The 8,315-nt window shown below is 43.8% G+C and overlaps 1 long non-coding RNA gene across 2 annotated transcripts; it reads right to left on the bottom strand.

Annotated features, from left to right (window-relative positions):
• Nucleotides 1-3,499: 3,499 nt before the first annotated feature.
• On the bottom strand, nt 3,500-5,740 carry LOC122240137. 2 transcript variants are annotated; one of them, XR_006219482.1, is made up of 3 exons: nt 5,674-5,740; nt 5,112-5,232; nt 3,500-3,646 (listed from the first exon to the last, which is right to left on the bottom strand). It is a non-coding gene; the product is annotated as an uncharacterized LOC122240137 (long non-coding RNA). The 2 variants fall into 2 exon arrangements; XR_006219481.1 differs by lacking the exon at nt 3,500-3,646 and adding an exon at nt 4,830-4,960.
• Between the last annotated feature and the right edge of the window lie 2,575 nt (nt 5,741-8,315).

The raw sequence follows: 8,315 nt of genomic DNA, 5'->3' as shown, positions 1-8,315 counted from the left end.
TGAAATAAATGAACAAATGAAATAAAAATCCATAAACAGATGCTCTCCTAGCTGACCCCATCCATGACTTGGCCAATCCAACTACCCCAGCTTCTGCCCCAGTGACTCCTTTCGGCCCTGCTTCTGTTCCACGGCATCTGTTCTGGTTGGTTAGTGTTCTCTCCATACCGGTCGTTAAATATTTTGTTTGTCACCTCTGCACTTAGGTGCAGCAATGCCAAATAAATTGCAGATTCAACCATTAAAAGGTTTGTCTTCCTACAACCTGTTATTTAACTCTCTTTGAGCCTTAGCTTCCTTATCTGTAAAATGGGGATAACACTAGTAACTATCTCTTATTATGATAAATGAGAGAATCCATGTAAAGTGTTTTGCACAGTGCCTGAAATATGTCAACCCTCTCCATAAATACTAGCTATCATTGGTATTAATTTGCATACCGTATCACCAGGTGAAGGTCATGTCTTGAATCTCTTAGAGCCTCAGGAAGGCTTAATCTAGTTCAGATGGGCTTGCTATTCAAGGCCTATAGATTTATAATTATATATAACTATATACAAAATTATATTTTATTTATTATTGTAGATTATTACAGAAGCATATAAACACATTAAAATAATTTGGACAATAAGAAAATGGGGGGAAATCTAACAACTCACCAGTCTAGAACATTAGCTTCTAAATAGCATATTTAAATAGGATTATGTAAGAAGAAATTTTCAAGTGAATCAAATACAATATGACACCTCTCTGTCATTTGGCCAGACTAATAGCCCCCTGAGGGCAGGGTCATGTCCATCTTGGTTACTGCTACATCCCTGGCACCCGCAGAGTGCATGGCCATGATTGGCACTTAATTATTTATTGAATGAATGGGTGGCTCAGTCGATTGAGCATCTGACTCTTGATTTCTGCTCAGGTCATGGTCTTACGGTTTGTAGGATCCAGCCCTGCCTCGGGCAGTGTGCTGACAGTGCAGAGCCTGCTTGGGATTCTCTCTCTCCCTCTTTCTCTCTGTCAAAATAAATAAATAAACATAAAAAAATAATTATTTATCAAATTAATGCACAAATGTTGAATGAATGAATGAATGAATGAATGAAAGCAGGCACAGAACATTAGAGCACAGGGGAGCCTCAGGCTGGGTATTTGTTAACCAGGAGTTGACTGGCAGGTATCATGGATCAGAATTCAGTTTCTGGGAAGGTAGAGTGGGGAAGAAAGTGGGGAGTCCAGATCTAGGAGTATACACGGGGAAAGAACAAAACAGGATCTCAATGTTCAATGAGAAGCCCCAGCAATGAGGTGGAAGCTTGGAGCTGTGTGGTCCTGCTCAGCTGGTTGTTTTAGAGACCCCTAGCCCCACCCCTGCTCAGGCATCTGCTGGTCTTGGAGTGTGGTAGGTCTGATTCCATAGGCAGCTGCACCCCTACTGGGCCAGGTGGGAAACAAAGCACCCATAGATAGCTGGTAGTCCCTCCCCAGGTTCATCATCCTTAACATAATTCCCCTGTTTGTTTTAGCTCCGTCTCATACCCAGCCTTTCCTCACTCCTGCTGCTACCCTTCAGTGGGAATTAAGGCTCCTTCAGTGGAGCCTATGGAGGACTTTAGGCTCAGGTCAGCTTGAGACTAAAAGATCCTTGTAATATGTCTCTCTGTGAGCTGATCCTAACTTACAGAAACCGGCCCTGCGTTGTTGACTTCTAGAGATGGGGAACTGTGTTTAGTATGTCACCTTGTTCGGTGATATAACAGCTGGCATGCAGGGGCATGGCTGTGGTGGTTACTAAACCATTGAAATAAACTCAGCAACTGGAGGGTTAATACTGGGCACAGAGAGAAGGCCCTCCAATAGAATGTCCAGCAAGTTCTCCAAGGGCTAATGCCTTGTTATGAAATGTATTGAAAATCACTGCTGACTGTTCTTAAAATGTAACCCAATCCTTGGCATATTATTATATAAATGAATGAATGAATGAACGAACGAATGAATGAAGGCAACAGTTGTTCCATAAATTTGTGTTGCATGAATGAGTTTTCTCTGTCAACTGTTTTTTGAAAAGGCATGTATCTCTCACATGCAGCAGAATGTCCTGAATACATCTTAATCGGCGTTTGAAACTAGTCTCAGAAGTCAAGGTCACCCTCTTACTTGTAACTGGGCTTTTATATAACACACTTCAATCACCCAACTGGGGCGACTGTCAGAAAAGCTTTCTATGGTAAGTAACACATCCAGAGCACAAGTCGTATTTTGCTTTACATACTTAAGTGAAGAATTGGTCCCTGGCTGAACATAATGGAAGTCATTTGTTCTGGAAAAAGCAATTCAGAAAAAGATATCACCTAAAAAGCTAGAGTAGTCTACTCAAAACTCTCTCCTCTGATGGGCTGTGAAAGATACTTGGGCTTAAGCGCTATTTTTCGAGGGGTAAGGAGTGTTTTAATTTCCCATAATGGCATCGTCTAGGAAGTCAGTTTATTCACGGTAACCATTTGCCCCTGCAATGTGTGATTGGCCCCATCCGAGAAGTAACGGATGCTCCTTTTAGTGCCTGGCAGTTAAAGCAGTTTGGAAGTGATTTCCACAATTCCTAGCCAAAGTTGAAGGGGTTTCAATCAGTGGGAAAAGTGGAAAGAAACTCCTTGCATTTCAGAGGTTGTCCTTGAGAAGACTCTCTCAAGCCTCCAATCAGGGATCTGGTAACATTTTTTCTATCATTCATCGTCACCCATCTCTGCAACGAGAGGAGCCCAATTTTGGTTTCCTATATAAGGACCAGCAATAAGGGGAGGGGAGTCCCTCAAAGCCACTCTCTCTCTCTCTCTCTCTTTTATTTTAGCCCCTTTCTTTCAGATTTAACCATGGGATTACTTCTCCCTGTTAGAACTGTAGTTTTCGTAACTCAGCCCTGATGCCAGAGTGCCATGTGGCCTCAGAATGGACAGCACACATCCTTGTAGCAACTTCCTCGGAACCCTGGAGGGTGGAGGAGAGAAGAGGGGTGGGGAGGGAAAATGCGAGCCCTCCCCGGAGTGGGGGTACAACTCTTCTCACATCCCTTATGAGTGAGCTTCTCCAGGCACATCTCTGGCCAAAACGGGGGAGCCGAACCCAAACCCTTGCCTTGTGGGAAGTGGAGATTTGGTCCCTTTCAGCTTTTGTTCAAAGTCTCCTATAAAAGGGAGCCGCCCTGTCCCACCCGGGACTTCAGGGAAGCTGTGCCCTCCCCAGAAATGACAAATGGAAAAGACAGAACGGACTCCAGCCAGGCCAGGATACAGTCTCTGGAAAGAGGTTGTTTTTGTCTCCAGTGCCATAGAAAACACATCCTCTTAACTTATTAAGTAGGGAAACAGCACGATCACACACGCTGGAGGTTACCAAGGTGAACAGAGTCCAAGATTAAAATCTGCCAGCCCAGTGGTGCATGGAAGCATGGAAGGCCCAAAGAGGAAATCTAGTTCACTGTTGGTAAATTTTTTTGGATGCTGTTTATGTTTGAACTTTTCTCTGTTTTCCTGTAGAAACTTCCGTACCCTCTTCCTGTGTCCCTACAAAAGGCCTGGACAATGCAGTCCCAGCACCGCTGTAGGACATGGGCAGGGCCCCACCTTCCTCCTTCCTGCAGGGATATCCTTTCCTATAGAAGAGGTAAGAATGTAAGGTTCATGTGAAAATGTTATTATATTCCTTATCTCAGTCATTTCGTGATTTGCTGTTTGGCGACAATAAGTCAGCCTGGCCACATTCACAATAGAGGTGGCCCCAGTTCCTAGTTTTGGCTCGTGCTGTTTTCTCAGCTGAAGAGGGCAAACGGCTGTTAAAAATGCTGCTTGTTTTCCAGGATCTTATCAAGAGTTCACGTCTAAGGCCAGAAAGAGAAGGGAGGGCTCCATTTTTTTTTCTCTCTCCTCATTGTTTCCAACTGATTTGGCAGGAAATGGGAGTCCTCTACCTGTCCCTCCTGGGAGTAAAATTGATTTGATTTCATTTTTCAGATGTATCCGTTACCACCAGGAGTTGGGGACATTTCTGCTCTCCCCAAAGCAAATGTGCCCTGCATTTACACAAATGACATCTTTCAAAATTGGAAACGAGTCAAATTTAAATGGGGAGCTTTGGGATTGGTGATTGCCATAAATTGCCTCAGAGAATCTCAGCTTTGTTTTATCTTCTAATTCACCCCTTTGTAAAGTGCCTTTTGGGGCTGTGGACTTTGGCTGACTTCAGCAAGTTTGTGTGTGTGTGTGTGTGTGTGTGTGTGTGTGTATGTGTGTGTGTGTGTGTGTGTGTGTGTGTTGTATAGCATCATTGGCATAGACACTCAGAGAATCGAAATCCTTCACACAGGGTTTCACATAAATTAGGGCAGTTCACATTAACAGCTGCCTAGGAGCATATGTTACAGATGGGCAATGCAGAACTCAGGAGAAGGTGAGTCAGTTTCTCAAGAATCATAGTGTATCTGTGGTTGACCCAGTATTTTCCATTTAACCAAGTTCAGCCAATTCAGTCAATTGGGACAAGAATCAAGGTCCACCTAGGTGCTTCATCTCATATAAAATCAACCTCAGACGATTACATTTTGAAGGGCTGGGTTGTTTTAGTATCTCTAGATAAAGTTTAAATATAGGAATTATATAAACCACAGTTTTCCATAAACAGAAGGATCTTTCCTTTCAATGCCAACACTTCACCTTAAAGCTAAGACACAGAACCTGGACAGTTACTAGATGGAATCATAAAACAATCCATCCTTAACTACCCTCAAGACTACAAGAACTGGAAAAAGCAACTTTATTCTGCTCTAGTGGGATCTTGGTTTTCCCGGGCTACATCATCCTCAATCCAGGACCCTGCCTCTGATCCAAGAATCTCTATCCCCACCCAGTCTCGTTATGGAATTTCAGCTCCTCACGTGCACTGCTCATGCTGGCGGTCGTTTGTGGCTCTTCTGCTGTGTGAGGATGTTTGCAGTCAGGGAGAAACCCTCCAGACTCTCTCCTACCACATGTGGGTCCTAGGTGGCCCATGGAGTGGCTGCTGCTCCCACACCTGCCTGCTCCCCCACCTCCTTGGCTGTGTTTGATCAGAGCCATACTTACCCTCTGTGTTCATCCTGGGGTACCCAACTGCTGCTTCACATACAGATGTCTGATAGATCTGCCAAGAGCCACCCCAGATAGTTTTTCCACCCAAGCGAGACAACCAACTTTAGACCAGCCTCTAAGGGATTACATTTGTGGGAGAAAAATATTTGACATCCTTGTATTGTGTTAACCAATGCTTTCCCTCAATCCCAACATTTCCTTTCTCTCCTTGGTGCTTCCCCCATGCCCCTAACTCTCTTTGAAGCAGTTGGGCAATTCTGTGCTGACTGCCTCAGAGAAAGGATGTTACAATGGAAAACAGCCGGGAAAAGACTCTTCCTGACTTTTGAGTTTCAAAAGCTTAGGCCATTAGGGAAATGGAAAAGACCCACAGAAAGGACAAAACATTTGGCAGCAATGTCATGAGTGAGAACAATCCCTCACTAGCCCCACTCCCTGAGCTTCAAGAGTTGGAGAGAGCCAGAGGGGAGAGAAAAAAATTGGTGAAGTCTGGGACAAGAGGGCCAGATCTGAAGGGGCCACATGCTCATGAACAGAAACAGCATCCACAGTATACCCATAATCTACTCAGAACTCTCTGCATCACTCATGCCCACGGGCTATACCAGTTGACATCCGGTGAGGATTTCTCACTGACTGTTTAGCAGGAATAACAGCCCTCTGTGCTCCCAGCTTGGCTATGATGTCACAGTTGGACTTACCCCATGTGATCAACCCAGCAAACAATATCTTAGGGCACCAGTAGGCCCCCAACAAGAATGGTGGGGCCCTTGGGCACCTGGCAAGTTATTGCAGTAGGAGGAAAAGTCCCTGTGTCTACAATTAAAAGCTGAATGAAATCAGCTCAAGATTTTCCCAGATCAAAAATCATGGTTAAGCCTCACCTCTGTCCAAGCTCTCCTAATTATATGATTCCTCTAATCTTCTTAAGGGAACTACATTGCTCTTGTATGCTGAAGATCTTTGAACTGTTTCCCACAGAGGTGGTCCAGTGATCTATTTGAGTGATTCTACCTTGTGTTGCAATTCTAGCCTCTGACAAACACTTGACCTTGATTTTGACTGTAGGTAATTGCCTGGCTTTCCAGGTTCTCATGCTTGTCTTCATAGAACCCTGCTCTCCTCAGCTCCCAGGACAAGAGGGTTTGTGCAGCTTTAATGTCTCCAACTTCACTAGAGTGTCAGTCTCAACACACCAGCCACCCTCCTTCTCATGGGCTCATCGGTCACATCAATCACACACCTAGGCATTCTCTAACTCTGAAGACAATCAACCTCTGTCCCATCTTCTCTAAGATTGAGTGAGTTACAGATAAAATGGAGTCTTCAGAGCCACACCATAAGTACCAGAAGGTGGAGGTTGTGCCTGGGATGAGTCAATGTATGAGATCAATGGAACTAGGTTGAGCGTGTGGCTGGTCTGGATCACTTCTCATCAACATGGGGTCCCTTCTTCACTCTCTTTTCTCCCATGTGACTGGTACCTTTAGACCATCCTGAGGACAGTCCCATTCTCTTCCTCACTCAGGGAAGGGTAGTAGGGTTGCTCCAGACCCTAAGGAAAGGCTTCTTTTTTAGTCTAGAGGTAAGTTCCTGAGGGTCACAAAGTGGGCCCGAGAGCCAAGTGCCAGCAGTTGAAGTTTTAAACTAGAGAAGGAAGGGTATAGGGACACCGGGTGAGTCCTCAATGCTAAAGTTCTCTGATAATGTCTACACTGAAAGATGACAATGGAAAACGTAGAATAGAAGTGTCACTTCTGATTTATGGCACATACTTAGCACATTGTTTATTTTCATCTTTGCTTTTTCCTTTGCCCACCCTGCTTCACAGAGGTGTTGTGAGGCCTCATGTTAATAAAGTGTTGTACAGGTCTCAGATACAAGTTATAAAGAAATACAGGAATGAGCACCATCACTGTCCCTAATTAGCCTGAAGCCCAGGGAGTATTAACTAGATTTAAAGGTTAAAGGTATAGGAATATTAGTGGGTGTTTCAAAAGCTATCACATCGGGGGAGGGGGGATGTACCATAAAAGGTGATTTTTTTCATGGTGAATTTACAAAAGCATTCAGAGGGAAAAAAATGGAGAGGAGCAAACATCAGGGATTATTAGGAGTGACCATGAAAGCAGACTAGTTAGTAAAAACAAAGCAGGTCCTCAACCAAGGTGACAGCATGACTGATTTTTATGTTAAGATTTTCACATCAGGTCTATTAAAGGAACTGTTGGCTCCATGAGTGTTTATTGGATTGAATACTAGCTGAATTAATGGGGCATTGGGTGGGGGGGGTGAAAATTTTTTATTAAAATACAGAGGTTTTGTGGTAAATTATGGTAGCTATGGGTTTGCACTTGGGAGTGGGGGATGCTTAAGAATATTCCTTCTACCAATTGCTCTAGCAATCATATCCATCCTAGGAGGTTCACTGCCTCACTTCTGATTTTTGGTGACCTTGGGGCAAGTTATTTAAGCCTTTTGTGTCTTGGTTTCCTCATTTGTAACAAGGAAATACTGAATAAATACCCTTATAGTGTCACTCTGAAGAAACATCAGTTAACATATGGAAAGCACTGGCACATGGAAAGTTACACTAAAGGGCTTACTATCCTTGTGATGATTTTCATCATTATAACTTCACTCTTGTCCTTGGAAACATCTTGAACAGGGAATCAGTTGGAAACCGAATGTGCCCATATAAGCCCCAGAGAAGGTCTAAGGACCTAGGGAAGAGAAAATTGAGAAGACAAGACACCAAGTGGAAGGAGAGTGGATCTGCCATGATGATTTTCTTGAACAGGTTTTCACACATTCTAAACGCTTTTACAGGCTGTTCTACCTCATCCAAAGCCATTCTCAAAATAATATTTGGCCTCATAGAACCAGACTGTTCCAAGCATATTCAAGGCTTGTCTTTAGCCCAATATTTTGAAGCAATGTTAGATACCACAGTATCATTCGGTCCTTCTCTCTCCATTGTCATGGTATTTTCTGAGAAGGATATTTTAGATAATGGAAAGGAGATGGTTAGTGGTGATGATTTGTCAATTATTTTAGCTCTCCTCCTGCAGGGCGTGTGATGGGATGGGATTATAGTTCTGGGCCCTTTGGGGTATTGGATAGGGTCAGGTGGCTATTTCTGGCCAGTGAGTTGAGAAAGGCAGTGAAATGGGTCACTTCCAGGCTGAAGCATTCAGC

Source organism: Panthera tigris, chromosome B4 (assembly GCF_018350195.1).
Source record: "Panthera tigris isolate Pti1 chromosome B4, P.tigris_Pti1_mat1.1, whole genome shotgun sequence".
Classification (NCBI taxonomy): Eukaryota; Metazoa; Chordata; class Mammalia; order Carnivora; family Felidae; genus Panthera; species Panthera tigris.
Note: the sequence above shows the minus strand (reverse complement) of the source record. Positions and strands in the feature narration are given on the sequence as shown.